Source organism: Mustela lutreola, chromosome 14 (assembly GCF_030435805.1).
Source record: "Mustela lutreola isolate mMusLut2 chromosome 14, mMusLut2.pri, whole genome shotgun sequence".
NCBI lineage: Eukaryota > Metazoa > Chordata > Mammalia > Carnivora > Mustelidae > Mustela > Mustela lutreola.
Window position 1 is genome coordinate 38,590,550 of NC_081303.1, and position 26,450 is coordinate 38,616,999.

A 26,450-nucleotide genomic window follows, 5' to 3' on the forward strand; every position below is an offset into this window, starting at 1 on the left:
CTAGATCTCGGGCATCATAGTAAGTCTACATACACCTGGGCCGGAGGAACCAAGAGCATCACTTACACAGCAGACCTCACCCAGGCTCTGTGCAGAGCATTTCTTAAAAAATCAAGTACTCCTACTTTCAAGTACGAATATGGGAATAAAACAAGTTCTCCCCACTTGGCTCTGGAGGAGACCAATTATACAGGAACAGGAGGTATGAATCTCAAATTTTATAAGTTATCCAAAAGACAGATGCTAATAACATTGTGATTTCATGTTTCATCTGCTCTTTCACTGAATGTTTAATGTTAATATCTTGAGACTTCTTCTTTAATATGAAAGGTTAAATAATAAAAGCAGAGGAAAAGTGGGGAATAAAGCATTTATGAGTAAAGAAAAAAATATAGTTCAAGTTATTTTAATATTTTGTGAATCAACTTTCTTTTCAAATAAGCCCTTGAACTTGGAACTCAGACTGGATAATGTGGGTCTTAATGATTAACACCTGTACTCTAAATTGATACCTACAAGCTAATAGTTTGATAAATGAAAGCTAATTATTTTATTCATGAAAATAAACTTAAGTCATTAATTTCTTGGCATAATTCTTTGATATTTTATTAAATGACTGTTTTAATTTTATATTTCATTTCTGACCATGTTTGAGGTAAGTCTTTAGGAGACGGTGGGGCAATACTTTACAACTTCGAAATAAATCTTTACCATGCTAAGTTCCAATCACCACTTTCTACTTTATTCTACCACTTTAAAGTATGGCTCAATTTTTTTTTTTTAAGTATAGGTTTGTTTGTTGTTTTATTTTCAGCATTCCTGCTATTAACATATACTCCTACAGGCTGAGAGTCCTGCAAATGTCTTGTGGTCTGAGATCACGTGGCTGCCTCTGGCAGCTGGGCCTTCCTCTCGCCCCCATTCCCGCATAGGCACCAATACTCAGACATGAAAGTGCTTCCCTATCACTTGGCCATTTTTCTAGTTCACATTCTTTAGTGAAACCTCAAATAACCAAACAAGTTCAACAAAAGTTTACCAGAGCTTATGAATATAGTGCTCATGGCTTTTATTCTGCTGCTGTCTAATGAGCCCAGAGAAAAAGGGTAGAAAGAACAGCTTGGTTAATATAGGGGTCAAATTCCCCCCCACCAAAATAGTGCAGGTATATGGGAAGTGGACAATGACCACAGAGTTGAGGTGGTGAGTTTAAGACATACTCACCAAATAACAGGGAAGAAGGGCAGCAAGGCAGAACTCGGGCCATCTGAGGAGAACACAGGGAGCTGAAGGGAGAGGACGAAATATATCACTGAATCTAGGAAGGCAGCGGGGAATTTGGGGGTTTTATGCTGTCATCAAAGAGAGGTCCTCTTGGTTCCTACACCAATTTACTGGCAGCAGGAACACAACTGGAGCAAACCGTGTCCCCCAAGAGTCACCATAGGGCTGGGAATTAGAGTTCCCGTGCACTGTGGTTCTCCCTGAGATTTCAGCTTCATTCTCTTCTTATGATCCCTAACAGCCATTATAACCCTGGATCCCACGGCCGTGGTTAAGGCGTGTGACTAAGAGCCTGTGAAACACAGGGAATTGCACGGGTCCCGAGTGGAGAGACGCAGCAGGGTCCTCAGAACGCCACAGCACCTGCCCCCAATACCTCCTGCATCTGGAATGGCCACCTCAGTCCCTCAGGATCTGTCTCCTCCCCCTGCAGGAGAGAGCCACCAGATGGTCTCCCCAGTGTTACCATAGAGCAAAGTAAATGTGAGCTATCAGTTCCTTTGTGGCAGATATGTTTTTTTGTTGTTGTTGTTGTTGTTGTTGTTGTTGTTTTTAAATATTTTATTTATTTATTTGACAGAGGGAGAGAGAGATCACAAGCAGGCAAAAAAGCAGGCAGAGAGAGGGGGAAGCAGGCTCCCTGCCAAGCAGAGAGCCCGACACGGGGCTCGATCCCAGGACCCTGGGATCATGACCTGAGCTGAAGGCAGGGGCTCAACCCACTGAGCCACCCAGGTGCCCCTGTGGCAGATATGTTATCTTCTGGACAATTCAGGGAGAAATAGCGACAGGCTTCCAATGGGAGCAGATACTCGCTGCTGCTGGGACACCCTTAATTTATACCAATCCCTGAGCAGCCTTTATTCAGTCTGAGGATCACTGGAGGGACAAAGGAAAAATGGGTTTGAACCATAAGTTAAAGTAATACAAGGAGATTAACCCGTTTCTCTTGATACAGAGACACTCCCATGCCCCTGAGAAGGGCTCCAAAAAAATCCACTACTTTCTTACATAAATCCTCACGTTGGGACAAACTGCCCTCAGCGTTGAGTTCTGAACCTCATTACCTATGTGCACTGTGCTCATGATGCTGGCTCCTGTGAGAGCTGCAAAGCTGAATGCTGTTTCCTCAAGGTTACAGCGAAAACCTCCTTTTCTCCTTTTCGACTATGGGCTCAGGGAAATCCTTCTTTCCTTTGATTGCCTAACAATCAAACAGCTAGTTTCTGTGCCTGTACTGGATATTTGCGGGGTCATAAGGGCTTCTATTTTTGTAGTTGGAGTAAGTGAATTAAAGCTGTTTATTAGCACATCAGGTTCACACCTGACTCCCACTCCTCTGACATAGTCTCCCCCTCCTGTACTACTACCCAATCTCACCCACGTGCTCCCTCTGGGATAATTCTCTTCCTGTTGATTCTATTTTTTTGGTATTTCCTCTGGGAGGTTATGTGAATGGTAAATACTCTTATTTTATATATTTTAAATTTTCTTAATTTTGTTCTCCTCCTGAAACAACAGTTTAGGAAGATACAAGATTCTACACACACTGTCCTTTTTTCTTAGCCCTGCTGGATTATAACTTCCCTGTCTTCTGGCATCTCAGCTGCCAAGGACAAGTCTATTAAGGGAAACCTTTCCTCTCTCCGTTGTACAATTCTATGTCTAAGATAGTTCATGTGAATTGCCTTTATTTGCTGTTTGGTCCCTGGCATCCTTCTGATCTGCTGCTTCTTGACCTTCATTGATTCTGGAAGACTTGGAGTTGGTTGCCTAGCCCTTCTTCCTGAGCATCCCAGACACACTCATCTATAATCTTTGTGAGAAAGTTCCAAGAGTGGATTCAATGTCCCAGGTTTTGCTCTGTCTTCCTTAACAGATGCTTTCTCACTGAGGTTTGCAGGATCATTTTTGAAAGAGAGGTCATTTTTGTTTTGTTTCGACCTTGTTCTCCTGACAACTGTCTTCATAGCTGCCTGCACTTAGTTCTTCTCCCAGCCTGTGTTCACGTACATACTCTAAGAGAGCGTGGATATTAGCATTTTAGAGCTTCAGTTCTATGGTGATATCAGGAATAGAACAGAACCAGCAGACAATCTGCCTTCGTTTCTGGACAAACCATGTTTTTATCCCACTTTCTTTCCTTGCTTCACAGCTTCTAACAACACTACGGCCCCAACACATGGCAGAGCTAGTGACTTTTTGTGTCTAGTCACAATGGTGATGGAAATCAGGTGGGGGAAGAAGGGTTCTCGCTTCCACTCCTTCCTACAAGCAAGGAGCCTGGCTCCACTGCCCCTGTCCCAATAGCCAAGGAGCCCTCGTGCACCTTCCCACTCTGGCCAGGAGACTGGTTGGCTCACCGTTCCAAGTTCCAGTCCGATCACAACTTCTTATCTCTGAGCACATTCTGATCTTTGAGGTGTTCATCTTGATCTTTGGGTTGGCTGTTGTCACTTCCATTTTCTCTCTTCTGTTCTGTCATCAGCATGTGGAGGATGGTGTGGAACATCAGGCCTACGGAGCGGGAGCCTCACTGACCAGGACTCTCCTGGCACCCAGCGTGGTGCCTAATACACAACAGGTAAGTGCACACAACCCAATGTTGATGGAGTCTTGAGTCAGCATAGCACAGCATCAATAGTCATTGTGGCATATATGTTTTATTTGCTTTGATTAAAAATAGCCATGTCTGGGGAACCCGGGTGGCTCAATTGGTTAAGCCACTGCCTTCGGCTCAGGTCATGATCCTAGAATTCTGGGATCAAGTCCCGCTTCGGGCTGCCTGCTCAGTGGGGAGTCTGCTTCTTCCTCTGACTCTCTCTCCTCCCATGCTCTCTCTCTCACTCTCATTCTCTCTCAAATAAATAAATAAAATCTTAAAAAAATAGCCATGTCCACGCCAGCCACACGAATGTGACAATTTCCTATATTACTCATAACAAGCTTGAAATAGTTCTAATTCTAAAAACACCAGCGAGCTAATGGGTATTCTCTACATTTAATGTATTATTGATGACATGATCCTAAGAAAAATGTTTTTCGGATCTGAAACTGAAATTTACATGAATCGGCTCAAATCCATTTAGCCAACATCATTCTCAATCCCGGAACACCTGGATGGCGCAAGCAGTTAAATGTTTGACACTTGGTTTTGGCTGAGGTCTTGAAGTTGGTGTCCTGATCTCAGGGTTGTGATCTTGTGATTCTGGAATTGAGCCCTGCATTGGGCTTTGTACTTGGTGTGGAGTCTGCTTGGGATTCCCTCTCTTCCTCTGCCCCTCACCTCATGTGCGCTCTCTCTTTCTCTAAAATAAATAAATAAATAAAATCTTTAAAAAAGAGAGAAAGTAGTAAGCCATTCCAAGAAGCTTTTCTACAGGAAGTGTGTGTAATGTAAGGAAAAACAGTGTCTCCCAACCAATCCTGAAACCATCAGGATAAAATACATTTGCAAAGCATAGCATATAAATACCACAGGAAGAAGAGTAATAATCCCCAGGAATTCTCAAAAAAGAAAAAAAAATGAAGAAAAAGAAAGAAAAGTTCAAAGAATAAAAATTTTTCAGATGGCTTCAGCACTGACTAGGAGAAAATGATCTTTGATTTTTTTTAAAAGACTTCCATTTATTTAACATGGAAATATTTTTGGTACAAAGAAATTAAATTTATTAGTTTGTTGATTTCAAAATAAATAATGCTTAAGAATATCCAGCTGCCACTGACTTATTCTCTGGGCATCACGCAGCTGCTCTGACTGACAGTTTTACCTTCCAGGAGAAAAAACACACTGCATGCAAGTGTGTCATTCTGGTTTGAGTTAGTTTCATTCCCGCTATCACATAATATATTGACCATGTATTTTACAAAGAAGTCTTTGGTTACTTCTGAGTAAATTGATAACCTGCAAAGCTGAAAGCCTGTGGTCACTCCATCGAAGTACAAACATCACTTTCTTTTAAAACTCTGTACATTCCAGACTCATAATCTCTTGACAGCTGTGCTAAATCATCAAATCTTTAAACCACCCTGTCTTCTGTTGGAAATGACCCTAGTGGTCGTCTTTCCTATAGAATTCCTGATCCTCGGCTGTTCCCTGATGAGCCTGCTGATACCAGCGTCCCTGGAAGGCCCATTTAAAACTCACCAGCAGATTCCAATTTAGGGATGTGCATTTCTAACAAGCTCCCAGAGGATGTGGAAGCTGCTGGTTGGAGAACCTCACTTTGAGAACCATTGCTCTAGCTTCTTTCTTTCCCCTTTCACGACATCCAATAGAGTTAAACCAGTCCTCCTCGGGCCAGACATCAATGTAACAAGCAGAGCTGTCACATGAAAGCTAAAACAACTTCCTTTCCTCCCTTAGCCCCTCTGTTAATCAGATACCTCGTCCATCTCCACAGCATCTCTTGTCCAACCAACCAAACCCTTTCACAGCTCTGACTACCTGTGATCTCACTCGGCTAGAAGGCTCTCCTTATCTGCCAATAAATGGTCACTCTTTTATCATTTCTTATTCATTCATTCAGTACAATAACTATTTATGAGTCACCATACTTAGTGCTATGAAAAATACTGAGGTCAAAACCAGCTATAATTAGCCTCAAATCAACAAATATCCCATGACTCCATATCTGTCTTAGAAATTAAATTGTTTAAACAAGCAAAAAATAAGTTCCCCCAAAGCATTCTGAACTGGTTTTTCCAGGAGTGGAAATGGATATGTGGTATATCTAGTGTAGTCTCTTTCCTGGCCCTCTCATAACTTAGTATCTATTTTATTTTTTAAAGATTTTATTTATTTATTTGACAGAGAGAGATCCCAAGTAGGCAGAGAGGCAGGCAGAGAGAGATGAGGAAGCAGGCTCCCTGCTGAGCAGAGAGCCTGATGTGAGGCTCAATTCCAGAACCCTGAGATCATGACCTGAGCTAAAAGCAGAGGCTTAACCCACTGAGCCACCTAGGTGCCCCTTAGTATCCATTTTAAAGAGTTCTAAAGAGTTAAGAGTGTAACAAAGATTCCACTATGTATATGCTAAATTGATTTGCAACCTCATGCTGTAGGCTTAAGAAAACTAATTGCTGGTAATTACAAACTCATGCTGGGTATTCTCTCTACATAGAAGGAAACTGAAGTATTTGAGGGCCTGAGATAAGCCTGCCATCTTGGTATTCCTGGAGCTTAATGGCACAGGACAGCTCAAGATCTAGACAAAAGGATGAAACCACTCCCTGCCTGCTATATTTTTCAGATGAAATATTTTTACAGACAACACCATGGCAATATATATTCAGTGGTCATATATTACTCAGCCTTTTGAACCAAACATTTTCCTAATCCTCAAAGTCCTATGAGTACATTTTTACTCTTCTTACTCGTGCTTAATTTTTAAATAATATTTATTCATTTTCCAGTGCAGATCTTAATGAAGTCATTCAAGTTATCCAAAACTAATAAGCCTATGGAATAAATGGAATTAGTAATGATAAAGGAAGCTTTCACACAGACCCAATTAAGTCAATTTTATAATTTTATTAAAGCATGACAGAAGAGCCCATGTAAGTGCAATAAAGTTTAATGGAAACTCAGTCTGGTCCTAAGAGTGGGCATCACAGGCAATGAAAGCATAACTTATAAATAAGAAACAGTCTTACAAAAAGTCTCTATTTCCTCAGAAATTAGGCAACATCTACCCATGTTCAAATTTATGCACTCAGAGCTGTGGATAGCTAAACTGATGCTATATACTGCTTGTACAGTTTGCATTTGAAAAATGAAGTTATTTTTAATTAGCATTTCTAAGCCAAAGTTAATGGCTGTTTGAAAATGAGGCTCATTACATGATTCTGTAAATGTACTCGTAATAACTGACATTACCACGCAGCTGTATAAACATATTTACCATGACATTTTTCTTTTACCGCAGGTGTATATTTTCCATTCTGAACATTAGTAATATGTATCTCAGACTAGCCTGGCTTAGTAGTAACACTGAAGGGAAAAAATATTTCTTAAATTATTTAACTATTTGTAGAATAAAATGTTAATCTCACAGAACATATGTCATAAATACATCTTATTTTTGTATTTTTCTGCTCCAACTTACCCCTGAAAGGGTTTATGGTAGCCATGTAATTCCTTTTTTCTTTTAGATATATTAACAATAAAATCTTCATCTAAAAGTTCAATGAAATCAGCCTCAAAATAAATAATCTGATTTGCATGACCAGCAGACATTACTTGCAACCTGAGTATATTTTGTGTTTTTCTAGTAACACAATAAAATATTTTTAAAAAGGTAAAATATTCCATAATATAATCAAATAACTAGGAATCATTCAGCAAGTCCCTGAAAAAGCTAAAGATAAATTACTCTCTCTAAATTTAATATAAAGTATCACATTAAGAGAAAAGGTTTCAGGAATGAACTTTTAGCCTTTATGAACATCAAGAATGGTAATGTGTTAGGTGATAAAAGTCTACAAATATTTTAGCACAAAAGGAGCATATTTGATACCGTTCTGAACCAATGGCTTAGAAACAACTTACAATGATCACTTACAAGCAGAGGTTTAGGAAACTCCCACAAAATCTATCTAACAATTCTGAAGCTTCACTCTTGGAGACTACTTTTTTTTTTTTTTTTTTAAAGATTTATTTATTTATTTGACAGAGAGAGATTACAAGTAGGCAGAGAGGCAGGCAGAGAGAGAGGAGGAAGCAGGCTCCCTGCTGAGCAGAGAGCCCGATGCGGGACTCGATCCCAGGACCCCGAGATCATGACCTGAGCCGAAGGCAGCGGCTTAACCCACTGAGCCACCCAGGCGCCCCGAGACTACTTTTTAGTTTTGGAAAAATAAAACTGATTAAAAAACTCACACTGGCAAGTAATCAAATACCTTCCATGTCTCAAGTGATTTCTTTTTTTTTTCTTCTTTTTTAAAGACTTACTTATTTATTTTAGAGACAGATGGAAAGAGAGTGTGAGCAGGAGGGGCAGAGGGAGAGGGGGAGAAAATCTCAAGCCGACTCTGCACAGAGCACAGGGCTGATGCAGGACTTGATCTCAGGAGCCTGAGATCAGGACTTGAGCCAAAACCAAGAGTTAGATGCTCAAAACAGCCCCCCCCCCGATGCCTACAGGGATTTCTAAAGATATTGTACCCTTTACATAAAGGACATAAGACTATTTTTCAGCTGGTGCCGAGTGCCTATTAGCTTCACCCATCCTGAAGGAAGGAATACACAAACTTTTATTTTCCATAAAAGGGATCTGAATTGTGGGGAACCCAGCACACATGCTGAGTTCTATTAGATCTGAACATGAACAATGGAGGAGACGATGACAATACAAGATGTATTTAAGCACAAACTTGATGCTGATTTGTGCTGCTGTCTCATGCTGAGTGAGCGCCCAAACACACAGCTTCCAATACACAGGAGCAGTGCTCTTCCCCAGTCTCTGCACAAACACCCCTGGAGACTGGGAAGATCCCTGGCATCTGATAAATCCAGGATTTAGAATATTAATGTTTAGTATACCTTGAAGGTGATGTCAACTGTCTCTGGCACCTTACACAGTGCAGTTCAGGTCCCACTTCACCTACCATCTCTGCACAGTGATCACAAGGCAGACCAAGGAATAGGAGCTTGCAGGGCTTTTCTGTGTCCTCACTCATCCCAGAGCAGAAGCGTAGTAATTTTTGTAACAAAGCAATCTGCTATAGTCAAGCATGTGCTCCAAATTCTTCCCACTATAATATCAGAAGATACATTTAAATATATATATATAATGCTACAACTTAATATTTACTGTTACAATTAATGCTTCTTTAGATCTATCAAAATACCGACCCACTTCTTTGATCATAGTGATTTTTGCCTCTCACACTTGCATCTGGGTTCAATTTTCCTTCTAGTTGAAGGATATAGTTCTGCAGCAATTTTTGGCAAAAATCTACTGATAGGACACATCCTCAGTCTCTGCAGATTCCGAAATGTCTTCTCTTCACTGTTACTATTAAATTATTGCCCCTAGAACTTTGAAGGTGTTAGCCCACAGCCTTCTGACACCTGCTAGGAAGTCAGCTGTCAGTCTTAGGAAGGAAACCTACCTTTATCTGCAGTCATTGCTAGAATTTTCTTTTCGACGACTATTTCACACCTGGTCCTGGCTCTTCCAGCCTCTCACAAATCTGCCTCCATCCTCGTGCTGGGCTAATGACCTGGGTTTCTAGTTTCCCAGGGATACATGAACAATCAGTGTCCACACTCACTGCCAGGGGCTCAGCAGCAACTGCACGCAGGCCAGCTCTCTGACAGCTGCCTTCTCCTACAGATAAAGGACTCTCACGCATGAGGCTAACCCTACACTTGTGCCCTAGATGCATTCTCTCATATGCTACAGAACTCTGCCCAACACTTCTCACAAAATCTTCCCTCTCTACTGGCTCACCCCATCAGTTCATAAATAAGCTCTTAGTTTTTCTGTTTTAAAAATAACAAGACAAATATAAAACCTCCCCTCAGCTCACACCCAGATTTCCAGAGAGAGCCCCTACCTTCAGCAACCACATATCACTCTGTTCTTATAATATTGGCTTTGATCACAGGTGCGATCATAGTCAAGTTTGTTGGGATCACACTGGGATCACTTGAGATCGTGGTTCACTACTGCCATATTTATCTATCTTTAATTTTTCAGGTGAGTTACTATCCTGCCTTAAAAGTATGTTCTGGGAGGAACCATGATATCTTTTAGTAGATGAATGGGTAAATGAACACATGCACACAATGGAACATTACTCAGAGCTAAAAAGAAATGACATTTCAAGTCATGAACAGACATGGAGGAATCTTAAATGCTTATTACTACATGAAAGAAGCTGATCTGAAAAGGCTACATGTTGTACGAGTCCAACTACAGCACATTTTGGAAAAGGAAAAACTGTGGAGACAATATAAAGATCTGTGGTTGCCAGGGGTCAAGGGGGAAGGGAAAGATAAAGAGGTTTATGAAGGCAGTAAAAACACTGTGATAACAATAACAATAGACACACATCATTACACATCTGTCCAAATCCACAGAACGCACACCACCAAGAATGAGCTCTAATGAATACAACTATGGCCTCTGGATGATTACGATGCGTCCATGTAGGTCCACCTACCCTAACAAGTGTCCCATCTGGTGAGGATGTTGACAGTGGGGGAGACTATGCATGCATGGGATTGGGGAACACAGAGGAGCTCTCTCTGCCTCCCTCTCCATCTTGCTATGAAACTAAAACTGCTCTAGAACAAATACTACTTCTTTTTTTTAAAAGTAAGTTCTGGGTTATTTTGGTTATTGCTGTTTTCATTGAAAGTCTAACTAAAGTCAAGTTTCAGTCTTTCAGACTGATATACCATCCAGTTTGCAAATTTGTTGAAGGATGGGACTTCTTCATATTTCAATTCCTTGTTTGGTAGGATCCCCAACAGAAAAAAAGAAGACAGAAGCCAAGAACAACAACAAATGAAGGGTATGATGAACTGAAAATCCATTCACCAACTAGATTTTCTGTTTCCTGTCTCATCTATCGAGATAGATAATCCAAATTCCCTGCATTGTGTGACCATATATGGATGACATGTTTAATTCACCTTGTTTCACCTTGTTTAATTCTCATTCTTCCCAGGAGAATCAAGTACCATGATTATCTCCATTTCATCAATGAGAAAATGAAGGTTTAACAACACTGCAGAACTGACAATAAAGCCTGGCATCTGAGACCAGAGCCTAGACTCTTACTGCACAGGTCAGTCCTAAGGACTCAGGCTTGTAAGGTAACGTGTGCTCTCAAACACATAAGCCCGTCAGGGTTTAAGGAACTAAACTACTAGAATTTTACTTGTTTTAATTAATCTTACTAACTTACCTAATGACAGAACATATACTATACTTTTTATTAAACTTTATTGTAAAATTAATTGAACTCTTGAAGTCAGAAAACTTTTGGGCGTGTAAAAGCCATTACTTTTGGAAAAATTGGATTAAGGCAACAGACAGCTCTACATAGAAATTGACATTAAATCTCTTCTTGCTCTAGTTAAACAATCTCATTCCTTTAAGCCAAACAATATAAAATAAGGCCTTCACCCTTTGCAATGAGGATATCATTAAAATGGAGATTTTATTACTGAAAACTTGGTTAACATAAAAATTGTGTTTGAATGCCCACAACTTAGAAATCGTAGATGACAATTCATCAACTGAGAAGACATCTATCTTAGTCTTCATCTGACATCTGCCTGAGAAAATTAGATACGGAAGGCAGAGACTGAAGGAAAGCAAGTTACTTTTAAAACTGTTGTAGATATCCTCTTACTGTTAGAACCTAAGACTCTATTTTCTTGATTTCCCCCCTATGATCAACAGGTGAAAATTTCAGGAGACAGCACAAGGCAGTGGAAAGACTGTATGAAACATAATTTTTGTGCACTTCGGTTTTCTTGTGGCCTTATTGTATGAATCAACTGAAAAGTAAAGGTCTGTATTCACACCAAGCGTTATTTCAAAAAGAAGCTGCTCAAAAATGTATTTGCAACTTATTTTCTAAAAAGATATATAAATCTTTTCTCAGAAGCATCAAAGATTAAATGTCACAAAAGTTAAAGTAGCTCAGTGTTAGTTAATTGAAGTAGCTCAGTGTTAGTAACTAGTGTTAGTGTTAGTTACTTTGATAAACCAGATAAGGGCCCAAGTACACCAACTAGCTTGTTTAATTTAAACTGGTCTGAAAATCAAGCTCAGATATCAGGAGATGTAAGGGAATGAAAGTAATGTAATATGTATTATATAAGCTAACCCTGGAGGCAACTTCACATAGTGTCTATTAAAAATGGAAACTGTGCCTTCCCTGCCAACCCCAGTGGGCTGTTGGGGAGATCACGAGAGATGCCGCATTTGAAAAAGACTGGCGGCGGGGGTTGGGGGGTGATGCCTGTGTGGCTCAGTCTTTTGAGTGTCTGACTCTTGATTTCAGCTCAGGTGCCCCGAGATGGAGCCCACCATCGGGCTCTGTGCTCAGTGGGGAGTCTGTCTGCTGGAGATTCTCTTTCCCTCTGCTCCGCCCACTCACACTCTCTCTCACCCTTTCTCTCTTAAGTAAATAAATAATCTTTTTTTTTTTTAAGATTTTATTCACTTATTTGACAGAGAGAGATCACAAGTAGGCAGAGAGGCAGGCAGAGAGAGGAGGAAGCAGGCTCCCTGCCTAGCAGAGAGCCTGATGCGGGTCTCGATCCCAGAACCCTGGGATCACGACCCGAGCCGAAGGCAGAGGCTTTAACCCACTGAGCCACCCAGGCGCCCCGTAAATAAATAATCTTAAAAAAACAACAACAACAGGGCGCCTGGGTGGCTCAGTGGGTTAAGCCGCTGCCTTCGGCTCAGGTCATGATCTTAGGGTCCTGGGATCGAGTCCCGCATCAGGCTCTCTGCTCAGCAGGGAGCCTGCTTCCCCCCCCCCCTCTCTCTGCCTGCCTCTATATCTACTTGTGATTTCTCTCTGTCAAATAAATAAATAAAATCTTAAAAACAACAACAACAACAACAACATGGTTTAAGTGTTAGGCACTTTTTTATTTGAAAAAAAAAAGTTTTCTTGTTATTATTAAACCAAAAATTCAACAGGAAGGGTTTCAAGACCTATAAATGACCTAGAAATTTTCATTTGTTTTTCAAGAGAAGCACTTTTCCTCCTCAAAGAACATTCTATGCCACATAAAAATCAAGCTGATACTTCAATCATTGTGTCCCTCCCCCAACCATTGTATGAACTCGGGTCTTTTAAAAAATAATTCCCCTTCCCACCTCTGTAAAAGACATTCTGATCTGGTTTAAACTTTTATAATACATCAACTGGTACAGATTTTCTCCACTCAAAAAGATGTTTATATCCCTGAAGCTAAATTTCTTCCATGTGCTATAAGCTATAACCAACCCTGGAGAAAGCGACCAGAACTTTACAAATAAGGCCATTTCATAAGCAAGTTTATGTTTTTGCTCCAAGAACTCAGCTAGTGAGAATCAGATACCAATAAACCATCTGTAAGACACGCAGACACAAGGCAGGAAAGCAGGACAGCGCATGCAGGTGCTGCTGACCAGCAGCTGGAGACAGAGATGGGGGAACGAGTGCTCTCAGTACTCAGGTGACACAGGGAAAATTTTCTCCAAAGGAAATCCGAAAGGAATACAATCGTGTTTTTAAGGCACGTGTAGTTTAACCAAGACACCAAGTACTTGAGCCTCTGAAGGTACAGTCAAATATATATATAATAATACTGGTACGCACATTAAGTATATAAGCCATTCACTGAAAGTGAGAGCTATGGATGTTCAGAAGCTTTTCCTGGAGACAGCAGGGCAGACCTCGTTATTTCTCGATCACACCACATCTGTTAGGTGCAGCATTAAACCATTCATAACCGGCTCATGGAACGGCCTCCTCGAAGGGTTAGTACAACCCCCTGGAAAGACAGAACAGCTCCTTGCAAATTTAAGTGATCATATACTTTCTCACAAATACACAAAACTAGATGCTAACAGTATTTTAATCCTTGAAAATGTAATTTCACTTTCTTACTTTTAAACAGTTTTGTTGATGTATCATTTCCACACAACAACATGAACAGATTTCAGTGAGTTTTTGACAAATGGGTGGGCTCGGACACGTGACCACTACCACATTTGAGCTACAGAGTATGCCACTTCTTGCCCCCTTTCCAGCCAGCCTCCCGACTCCATGCCACTCCAGCCAGCACCGATTAACTCCTGTGTTCATAGATGCCTCTTTCCCACTAGAACACTGACTCAAAGACTGCACCACAATGCATTTACACGTTCTGCTGTGGATACACGCCAAGGTTATTTCCAGCTTTTGTCGATTATAGATAGAGCTGATGTGAACACTCAAGCACAAGTCTTTGTTTTCACTAACTGCGAAGCGATGGAATTGCATATGTGTTTACTCAGAGACTGGCTGTTGGGCATGTGGTAATGCCACGTTCCCACCAACTGAAAATGTTCCACTCATGCTGCTTTCTGTCCAACACTTGTTCTTCTCAGTCTTTCTTATTTTAGCCATTCTGGTGGTTGTAAGTGGTATCTTGCTGTGAACTGTATTTTATTTTATCTTTTAGATCTTATTTTTAAGCAATCTCTACACCCAAAATAGGACTCAAAACTACAGCCCTGAGATCAAGAATCATGAGCCCCCTTGCTATGAATTTTGAATAACTGAAGTGTCTTTTCAGGTCTGCCCATTTTAAAAAAATCATCTTATTACTGTATTATAAAAGTTCACTAGATCTTCCAGATACAAGCTCTTTGTCACACATTGTTTCACAAATATTTTGTCCGACTTTATGGTCTTGCTTTTTCATTTTTTAGATATTAACTTTTGAAGGCGAGAAACATGTACAGTCTTGAAGTCCAATTTATCAAAACATTTTTTTAATCATATGAATAGTGATTTTCTCCTAAGAAGTTGTTATGGTCTAAATGTTTATGCCCACCCTCCCCCCCAATTCATAGTTACATCCTAATGTGATGGATTAGGAAGTGGGCCTGTAGGAGGTGATCAGGCCATGTGGATGAGGCCCTCATGAATGGGATTAGTACCCTTAGAGAAGAGAGCCCAGAGAGAACACCAAGGAGAATTTCACGTTCAGGAGGATGGCCCTCACCTGACCACGTTAGCACCCTGATCTTGGACTTCCAGCCTTCAGACCTCTGAGAAATAAAGTCTGTTTTTTGTAAGCCACCCCTGCCTGTGCTACTTTGTTACAGGGGCTTGAGTGGACCAAGAAATCTCTGCCTAACCTAAGTATACAAAGGCTTTCCATGATTTGTTCTATAAGATTCAGGTTTAGGTTTTACAACATTTAGGTCTATGATAGATTTTTTACAGACCTTGGTATTTGCAGTGAGACAGAGATCAAGGTTATCTCACCTGATCCCCACGAGATCCAATTAACCCAGCATCACAGGTTGAAAGGCTAATGTTTGGCACCTCTGCCAAAAAGCCAATTGGCTATATACGTTTGGGTCTATTTCTGGACTCTTCATTCTGTTGTGTTTATCTGTTTGTCTATCAATCATGCTCTCTTAACGAGGAGAAGTGGACTTTATTTCTTCTGTCTTGGTATCAGGAGTCAGAAGCAGAGCAGCTGCTGATGCTGACACATCCCTTCAACAAGGAGTAGTAACAGATTGAGAAAAATGGCAAAAGTTTTTATTTTGGTATTCTTTAAAAAGGATCACTTCTAGGGGTGCCTAGGTGATTTAGTAGACTAGTTGAGGGTCTGACTCTTGATTTCAGTTCAGATCATGATCTCAGGGTCATAGGATCGAGCCCCCATGCAGGGTTCTGTGCTCAGTGGGGAGCCTGCTTGAGATTTTCTCTCCCTCTGCCCCTCCCCCACATGCACACACCTGTGAAAACATATGCACATGCACGCTCTCTCTCTCTCTCTCAAATAAATAATAAATCTTGTTTAAAAATGGTCACTTATTTTTAAAACATAAGCCAAATGTGTTATGTGCTTAATGTGTTAAATTAGTAATGCTAAAATGTGTTAAACTAGTTTTCTAAGTTGACTGTTATTCAGTAAACTATTTGGAATGAATATAGAGGCAAAAAAGCACCAAGGGGGCTAGCTCCATAAAGGGTTGTCAGTAAGCCTTTCAGAATTTCCCCCAAATGCTTTCCCTGATCTTCAGCTGGAGAGTGCTCCCTCAGACTCATCCCTGGTCAGCTCTCCCCAACTATAACCACCCTGCCCTGGCCAGCCAGGACAGCCTGCTTGGCCATGATAACCAAGAGGTATGAGTTCACACTTTCTTTAGAGAGAAAACAGAAATCATCTTTTAGATTTTGAAATTCATAAGCTCAGTCAGTTAACTGTCTGCTTTAGGTAAGGTAATTATCCTAAGGTCCTGGGATTGAGCCCCGTGTCAGGCTCCCTGCTCAGCAGGGAATCTGCTTATCTCTCTCCCTTTGCTTTTCCCCCTGCTTGTGCGCTCTCTCTCTCAGATAAATAAATAAAATCTTTAAAATAAATACTTTGTTTGCAAAAACGATTCACTGTTAGCAGCAGACATGACTAAGAATACCATGAATACATGTAACAGCCAAATGTAACAGGAGAGTGTGAATTTTTCCTTCCTGCATGCTCCTGTCCAGGTTCCCAGGAATGTGTGCCCTGACCCCTGACACCTGCACCCAGGTTTCCTGCTCTCGCTAAAGATTTGATGTCAGCAGGACCCTTTGAATCACTCTGTGCCTTGATTGCTGATCCTTAATTTTTACAGGAGAGTTACAATATTTTCCTGATTTCCCCACCATTTAGGGGCGGGGAAAAGGACATAAATTGTGCAAGGTATTTTCATCACCTGCCCTTCCCATTCCCACTGATTTCCTGCTCTTGGCTTCCAATCAAACCATTCTGAGCACTGCCTTCCTTCCCCTCTCCCCTGCTACTGCTCAGTACATTTACTAAGTATTCTTATGTTGTAATATAAATGTAAAGATGTATGTAAAGATCCTTACTAATGATTTACTCCTGCTCCTCCTCAACACACAACAGTCAGGTTTCCACTCTCACCTCCCACAGAGCCTGGTTTTTGACCTCTGCTCTCTTCTCAGTTCTCCTCCTCCTCCACCTCCATGTAGCACCTGCTGCCACTAATCAGTCCTCTAACTTGGTTTTCTGAGCAGGGCTCCATCCAGGTACCTCCTACTGCCTTTCTGTAGGCTGCTTGGTCTGACCTCTTCCTCCAGTGAAGGTTCCCCCCACGTTCTAAGGAGCCCAGGACTTCCATCTGAGACACTATTCCTGAGTGATTTCAGCACACTCTGACCCAGGACGCCCTGACCCCCAGGTCCTTCCCTGCAACTGCAGCCTTGCTCCTGACCGACAGATACAAACTTCTATCTGCTGGATTTCAGCACCTGGAGATGGCAATCCTGCTTTCTTTTAGGCCATGTTCAGGGCACATGCGGCCTCTGCACCTGTCCTATCGTTAGCATGTCCTAGGGCCACCTCACTGCACTGGCTCTCAACTCTGTCCTTCAGTTAGCCAGGCTTCCTTCCAACATGAGACCTTCACATGCTGTCCTCCCTTCCTAAGAAAAAAGTCTTCCCCTCCCCTCTTCTTCACTTGGCCAACAGGTGTTGTGAGTTGCCATGTCCTTCCAGATTCACACACTGAAGTCCTAACCCCAACACCGCAGAATGACCTCATTAGGAAGTAGGGTCAAAACCGAGGAATTTCTTCAGCTGAGCTCCTATGCCTGGTGTTCTGATATAAAGGGGAAGCTTGGACACACACACAGGGAGAATGCCTGTGTCAGCATGAAGGCAAAGATGGGGGTGATGTGTCTACAACCCAAAAATGTGAAAGAGTGCCCACAATCACTAGAAGCTAGGAGAGAGGATGGAAGAGATTCTCCTCAGAAGCCTCAGAAGGAACACCTCGATCTCAGACTTCTAGTTTCCAGACTATGAGACAATAAATTTCTGCTGTTTAAGCCACCAGTCTGTGACACTTCATATGGCAGACCCTTGGAAACTGACATACCTAGTCGTCATTCAATCTTAGCTCAAATGTCACCTACTCCAGGAAGGCCTCCCCGTCTCCCTCAAAATGAACTAGTCCCCACCTCCCTCACTTACATGGTCTCACTCTACTCTTCCTTTGTGGCCTTTATCTTATTTATCTGTGTGATTCATTACACTGGCATTGATCTCCTCCAGTCTATAAAACAGACTATGTCCAGGCCCATGGCTATTTCTTTCTGGCCTTGAGGTCCTGGCCCCAATCTGAAGTTAGCTCAATCATCTATGTATGTACTTACTTACTATTTGCTTCTTCCTCCACCAAGCATGACCCTCGCCTGTAGAATTGCGCCAGGTGTGTGGCCGGTGTGCAGTAAGCTTGCCCTTCCATAGACAACTAACCCCAGAACCCAGGCCTGCTCTGCCCACTGCTGACTGTGTCCCCAGCGTACAGTCACACAGAAGGCTGAAAAAATGACTGAAGGAGCCTATGTAGTATGGCGGGCATTGTAAGGATGCTGTAATCACTTAAAAACAATGAAAGTTTGAGGACTATAACCTTCTCTTTATTAAAGAAAATCTCGTTAAGCACTAATACATTCTTCATCAACTCATTTCTGCTTTCCAGCTGATATTTAATATTTAAGAATATTTGCCAACAAAAGAACTCAAAAGGCACAGCTCTTAGCTATGACTGATCTCAAAATGATTTAAATTCGTGGACTGAAGATTTCAAAACTTTCAACAAAACCAAAAGACAACTGACAGAATGGGAGAAGATATTCTAAAATGACATATCAGATAAAGGGCTAGTATCCAAAGTCTATTAAGAACTTATCAAACTCGGGGCACCTGGGTGGCTCAGTGGGTTAAGCCTCTGCCTTCGGCTCAGGTCATGATCCCAGGGTCCTGGGATCGAGCCCCACATTGGGCTTTCTGCTCTGCAGGTAGCCTGCTTCCTCCTCTCTCTCTGCCTGCCTCTCTGCCTACTTGTGATCTCTGTCAGAAAAATAAAGAAAAAATCTTAAAAAAAAAAAATTATCAAACTCAACACCCAAAGAACAAATAACCTAATCAAGAAATGGGCAGAAGACATAAACAGACATTTCTGCAAAGAAGACATCCAAATGACAAACAGACACATGAAAAAGTGCTCATCATCACTCAGCATCGGGGAAATACAAATCAAAACCATAATGAGATACCACTTCACACCAGTCAGTATGGCTAAAATTAACAAGTCAGGAAACGACAGATGTTGGCGAGAACATGGAAAAAGGAGAACCCTCCTACACTGTTGGTGGGAATGCAATGTAGTGATCCAAAAGGGCACATGCACCTGAATGTTTATAGCAGCAATGTCCACAATAGCCAAACTATGAAAAGAACCTAGATGTCCATCAACAGATGAATGATAAAGAAGATGTCATGTATACATCAGAATACAATGGAATTCTATGCAGCCATCAAAAGAAATGAAATCTTGGCATTTGCAATGACATGGATGGAACTAGAGGGTATTATGCTGAGCGAAATAAGTCAATCAGAGAAAGATAATTATCATATGATCTCTCTGATATGAGGAATTTGAGAGGCACAGTGGGGAGTTGTGGGGGGAAGGGAAGGAAAAAATGAAACAAGATGGGATCGGGAGGAAGAAAAACCATAAGAGACTCTTAATCTCACGAAATAAACTGAGGGTTGCTGGGGGGTGACGGAGTAGGGCTAGGGTGGTTGGGTTATGGACATTGGGGAGGGTATGTGCTATGGTAAGTGCTGTGAAATGTGTAAGACTGATAATTCACAGACCTGTACTCCTGGGGCAAATAATACATTATATGTTAATTTAATAAAAACAAAACACAAGAAACTTTTCAAAACTTTCTTCATTAAGTTTTCTGCTCTGAAATAGCAAAATGGAGAAGGGCTAAATGTTTTTTCCTAGATATGGCCGATGTAATGCTAGCAACATTAAGAAAAAATTTTAAAGATTTATTTATTTATTTATTTAGAGAGCAAACAGGCAGAGGGACAGAGAAGTGTGGAGCCCAACATGGGGCTCAATATGAGATCATGACCTGAGCTGAAATCAAAAATTGGATGCTTAACCAACTGAGCCAACCAAGTACCCCACAACACTGAGAAATTTTAAAAAATTATTTTTACTGGGGCGTCTGGGTGGCTCAGGGGTTAAGCCTCTGCCTTTGGCTCAGGTCATGATCTCAGGGTCCTGGGATCAAGTCCTGCATTGGGCTCTCTGCTCAGAAGGGAGCCTGCTTCCCCCTCTCTTTGCCTGCCTCTCTGCCTACTTGTGATTGCTCTCTGTCAAATAAATCAATAAAATCTTAAAAAAAATTATTTTTACCCATTATCCTAAGTTTCTAACAGAATAGGGACTTTGCTTTTTTATGTGTTTCCTATGGTCTTTGCCCAAAGCACATACATTTCATGTAGTTGTAATAATATATGGCCATGACTATGAGAAAAATGATAAGCCAATTCAAAACTATATTTGGAAGAAAATCAGTATCACACAAAACAAGAGATATTGTCCCAAGTGCTATTGTTTGTATGGCATCTTCAATCAGAAAATCTCTCAAAAGAGTTCCTTTTACACAGGAATCTTTAGGAATTGCAGAAAAGCACTTATTGGAGGGAAAAAAGACATCCTATCATTAACTATCTGAGCAGACAAGGTAACTGAACACCAAACAGAACCCTGGCTTTCAAGGGATTAGATGTCAATTTATTTAATACTCGCTTACTTGGATTTTGACATTTCTTCTTCCCTCATTCTTAAAGTAAAAATTCTTGACCTACTACTTATCTAAAAGGTTTCAAGGCTAAAAACAAGTAAACAACTAAATAAACTAAGAAATCTCTTAGAAGTCTTTCCAACAACAACAAAAACCCACCAAAACACAGAACACAAGCAGTGACTCAGGATAAGGCTGTCACTGAAGTAACATAAAAAGAAACTCTAAAATGTTTGTAGTTCTCGTAAAAGCACTGGGGATGTTGTGGAAGTTTGTGGGAGAAAATAAGGATCATTGGAACATCTTCTGTTACCTTCAGTGGACAGCAACGATAAAAACAGCGTACACTGAACGTTTCAGAGATCTTTTCACTCTTGTGGACGTGCTAATAGCACCCCACTGGGCACACCCTTGCTTCAGAAAAAAAACTTAACAAAAGTAGAAGTTTTATCTCTTTTCATTCAATATGCTACCACGAAAAATTTCACTTAAACTCTTAAGATTGGCTTATCTAACACATGTAATAGCTTGAAATTTTACTGTTTAGAAGATGGTTTGTTCCATCTGTGTGTGTAAATACCACACACGTGTGTAGGGACCTGGTACCATTCATGCTTGTGCTGTGGCCAGCCTGTGTCACCCAGGGTGGGGGTAGGGGGGGTCACTGGGATTTCCTCTCCAGCTGATATCAAACTGTACCACAGGCCCTTCTCTGTGCCGCACATACATCACTCAGCAGCGAGGGGGGAAGCTCAAAGAGAGAATGCTGTGACTGTTTGGGGTAAGTCTACAAAGCTAAACCACAAAGTAGGAAAGGTCTTCAATGAAACAACTGGTAGGAAATGCCAACTTGATCCTCACATTCAGAGAGACCAACTTTGCAAATCCACCCAAACCGTGAACTCCTTAAAGTTCCTTAGTCAATATTCAAAGTCCAAGCAGCCAAGGCCCCAGGAGAGTCTCTATTAGAACCCAGGATCATTGACTGGAACAATCAGATGGTAAAGGGTCCGCAGCACCACTTCTCTGCTATTGTAACCTCTGAACCCCACTCCCACCTAATACATTAGGACAAAAGCTGTTTCTTTTCTTTTCTTTTTTTAAAGATTTTATTTATTTGGGGCGCCTGGGTGGCTCAGTGGGTTAAAGCCTCTGCCTTCAGCTCAGGTCATGATCTCAGGGTCCTGGGATGGAGCCCCACATTGGGCTCTCTGCTCAGCAGGGAGCCTGCTTTCCTTCCTCTCTCTGCCTGCCTCTCTGCCTACTTGTGATCTCTGTATATTTATTTGACAGAGACAGAGACAGCAAGAGAGGAAACACAAGCAGGGAAAATGGGGGAGGGGGAAATGGGCTCCCCACTGAGCAGGGAGCCCAATGCAGGGCTCGATCTCAGAACCCTGGCATCATGACCTGAGCCAAAGGCAGAGATTTAATGTCAGAGCCACCCAGGTGCCCCAGCTCTTTCCATTCTCAAGGACATCATTATTTTGAACAGGAAGATGTTCAAAACAAAAGCAAGATGATATTTATAAATAATAAAGCAAATCAGGCCATTGACAAACTGAAAAGGCAGCTGGCTAAATGGGAGAAGATATTTGCAAATCATACATCTGATAAAGGGCTAATATTCAAAATATATAAAGAACACACATAACTCAATCGAAAAAAATCCTGATTTTTAAAATGGGCAGACAACCTGAAGAGCCATTTTTCCGAAGGAGACATATAGACGGCCAACATACACATGAAAAGAGGCTCAACATCACTGATCATAAGGTAAACGCAAATCAAAACCGCAGTGATATCTCACCTCATGACTGTCAGAATGGTTAAAATCAGCAACATAAAAAACAACAGGTGTTGGTGAGGATGTGGAGAAAGGGTAACCCTCCGGCACTGTTCCTGGGAATGCAGACTGGTGCAACCAGTGTGGACAACGGGGTGGAGGGTCCCCAACAAATGAAAAGGAAAACTACCCTATGATCCAGCAATGCGACTTCTGGATATTTATTGGAAGAAAAGGAAAACACTAACTTGAAAAGATGTCTCCAGCCCCATGGTTACTGCAGCATTACTGACAACAGTCAGGATGTGGAAGTAGCCCAGGTGTCTGCTGATGGCTGAATGAATGAAGAAGATGTGAGTGTGTGTGTGTGTGTGTGTGAGTGTGCGTGTTACCATATCCCTATTCAACCATAAAAAAGGATGAAGCCTTGCCATTTGCAACAACACAGATGGACCCTGAGAGTGTGAGGATAACTGAAGTAAGTCAGACAGCGAGGAGAGAAACATGAGTGCCAGAGGATCACCCTTATTTGTGGAATCGAAAACAAACAAACAAACAAACAAAAAAACACCCCAAACTCACAGATACAGAGAATAGACAGGTAGTTGCCAGAGGTGGGGGAGGTAGAGAGTGGGAGAAAAGTAGTTGTTGTTTTTAGTTTAAAGGAATTGAATTTTTAAAAAACAAGATTGAACTTTTTAAAAAAGACCAATGTAGTATTTATAAGTAATTACTTAGTTCAGGAAACTCTTATGCCTGACACTATTCAGTATTTTGACCTAGGAGTGTCAGAATAATGGGAGAAAAACATAGTCTGATGGGTTTACTTTACTCTCAACTGGTAGAGAAATGTCCAGATGCTCTGGCTACGATCACGACAGCCACTCAGAAGGATGACAAACCACACGAAAATAAGGTTTGTAATTCAGGTATTCAAACAAGTATTTTAAAAATGTGCCTGTCTCAACAAGCAAGGTTTTAAGGTGTGAGAGGGTAACACAAACCAGCTTTTGGTTTCCGATTTCCCATTATCCTGACCTCAGGGAAGAGAAACTCGATAACTCCACATCTCTGAACTGAATCGTCAGCATCTGTGGTGATTTTTTTCCCCACTTGAAACCCTTCACTGAAAACATCTCAACCGCACACTTGGTGTGTGTGCAGAGTTGTGCACTCATTCGTCACCTGGCCCTTCCCAGAAATGTCTGCAAGGACATAGGCCACCGGCCAGAGGACTTGAAGGGCCTACCACACCCCACCCAACTTCCCATTGAGGAGTCCTCTTCAACAACTAATCCTCTACCTATAGGGAAGCTAGATTAACTCCAAATAATCTCTCTCAAAACTTTTAAGTAAACATGGTGTTTCAAATAACCCGCAGCTATTTTCAACTCCCTTCTGGCAGAGGAATTTTCTTTCTAGGCTTTTCTAGGTCACCTGACTGGCCCCGGGTATGCCAAGATTGCCTTGAGTCACTCTGCTTCAAAGGAAGTGCAACCTAAGACGGTCTCACAACAGTTCCAACATCAAAGTCCATGCAGCTTCCTCTACCGCTGGGATCCACAGGCCGAGTCTACACAAGCTCAGGGAACTTCAAACAGCTGGCCCCCAGCCAGCCGCATTTGTGTTCAGCTGCCTCCTATCCTAGTCAATCCTCGTGGAGGAAGAAATGCAGGCATTCTTTATAGGAGAGATCCACACTCGGCCTTCCTATCACCTGCGTGGGTAAGTCTTAGTGTTTTCAGACCTTTTCAGTGTAGTTCTAAAGGACATAGTAGGTGCTCAGCAAACATTTCCTTACTGCAAGAATACCTGAATCGGGCAGCTTCTCCATGGGTATGTTGTTCCCCTTCTGCCTCTGATATTCTCCCAGCACTCACACTAGAGATCCCAGCCCCTCGCTCTGTGCCATCAGCGTCAGGAAAACGTGGAGAAGAAACACTAAAGGAGCATGAGCATCAGCTCCAGTGTTGGAGCTTGAGAGGTCTCCCCACAGCTGAGAGGCAGGGACTCCACGGGTGACAGCACACACAGCAGATGAAGCCTAAACATGGCCTACCGAGCTGACCTTTGCAGGGTTTTCACATTTTCTCATGGGGCAGAACACACCAGAACATCATGGTGCTCTTTTTGAAGTATCACACTGAGTTTGCATGAGATGGCATAAAACAGGATCTATTTAATACTATAAGACAAATTAGGAATCACTTCACTGCAGAAAGTGTTACTATATATATTTTATATATATATATATATATATATATTCCACCCCTCCACCCCCCCCAAGAAATTTATTTCTTCGGGGCACCTGGGTGGCTCAGTCAGTGAAGTGTCTGCTTTGGCTGAGTTCATGATCTCGGAGTCCTGGGATCAAGCCCAGCATGAGGCTCCCTGCTCAGTGGGGAGTCTGTTTCTCCCTCTCCCTCCTTGTGCTCTCTCTCTCAAGTAAAAAAATAAAAAATCTTTTTTTAAAAAAAGAACAAAAATAAAAGCAATTCTTGAAATGCTTCCCTTTAAAAACTCAACCAAGGGCCTATATCACACACACAAAACAAGTTTATGAATTTTATATGATCATCTAAAAGTCTGGCATTAACAATAACATAATTTAACTGTTCATTTGTCTTTCCATGTAATGTATTAACAAAAGGTAAGAAAAGATATGAATAATTTGGGGCGCCTGGGTGGCTCAGTGTAAAGCCTCTGCCTTCAGCTCAGGTCATGATCCCAGGGTCCTGGGATGGAGCCCCACATCGGGCTTTCCGCTCAGCAGGGAGCCTGCTTCCTCCTCTCTCTCTGCCTGCCTCTCTGCCTACTTGTGATCTCTCTCTGTCAAATAAATAAATAAAATCTTAAAAAAATATATGAATAATTTATAAAAGAAAAACTCAAAACTGGGCAAATCCTATCCAGTTAATCTATTTTTCAGGAAATTTGGAAGAGACCACGTTTATTGGACACAGCAGAGACACACCCAGGCAGCCTGTGGGACATCAGAGCACCACAGAAGCTGATTTAAGAATGAAACCATGACACAGGGAGGCTGAAACAGGGAAGATGGCTCCACACGCAGCCCCTAACTCTGCCCCTGCCAATCCTCTCCCAAGAAGCGGATCCAGCCCCACACAGGCCTTGGAGAGCCATAGCAGCCCCCTTAACTCAAGAAGAAGGGAGACCCCAGGTCCCACATCCCCTTCCAGGGCACCTGCTAGGTCAGTCCCCTTTTCACTCTTACTCCCTCATAAGTGTCCAGTGCAGTTTTCTGGAGGCTACATGATGAGCAACGTTGTAGCAGACTAAGCAAACAGAAAAATCCAGCTCTTTCTAGTGAGCCAGACAGTAAAGAAATCTGTAAACAGTGTAAAACCCTGCCATTGTTCTCTTCTTTTTATTTGGAAAAATAGTTATTTTTTTCACAAAATATGTTATTTATCTTAACATGTAATAGGTTTATTTTCTTAATGAATTAATGACTATTTAAATTTTTTTATTTTTTATTTGTTTGTTTGTTTGTTTTAAAGATTTTATTTATTTATTTGTCAGAGAGAGAGGGAGAGAGAGCAAGCACAGGCAGACAGAGTGGCAGGCAGAGACAGAGGGAGAGGCAGGCTCCCTGCCAAGCAAGGAGCCCGATGTGGGACTCGATCCCAGGACGCTGGGATCATGACCTGAGCCGAAGGCAGCTGCTTAACCAACTGAGCCACCCAGGCGTCCCTAAATTTTTTTTATTTTTAAATTTTTAAAAATATTTTATTTATTTGACAGACAGAGATCACAAGTAGGTAGAGAGGCAGGCAGAGAGAGAGGGGGAAGCAGGCTCCCTGCTAAGCAGAGAGCCAGATGCAGGGCTTGATCCCAGGACCCTGGGATCATGACCTGAGCTCAGAGGCTTAACCCACTGAGCCACCCAGGTGCCCCTAAAATTATTTTTTTTAAGGATTTTTTAATTTATTCATTTGAGACAGACAGACAGACAAAGACAGAACACAAGCAGTGGGGAGCTGGAGAGGGAGAA

At 41.7% G+C, this 26,450-nt stretch overlaps 1 protein-coding gene across 6 annotated transcripts in view; it reads right to left on the reverse strand.

Moving 5' to 3' along the window:
* Positions 1-26,450, reverse strand: part of DISP1 (dispatched RND transporter family member 1) — a 174,715-nt gene that overhangs the window by 68,232 nt on the left and 80,033 nt on the right. The window contains exon 3 of one of the 6 annotated variants that reach the window (XM_059146644.1): positions 1,225-1,286. The exons of 4 other annotated variants lie outside the window; for them this stretch is intronic. The gene's annotated coding sequence lies outside the window, so the exon portion shown is untranslated. Of the gene's footprint in view, positions 1-1,224; positions 1,287-13,626; positions 13,646-26,450 lie in introns of those variants that run through there. One more of the 6 variants, XM_059146645.1, reaches the window with a different exon arrangement.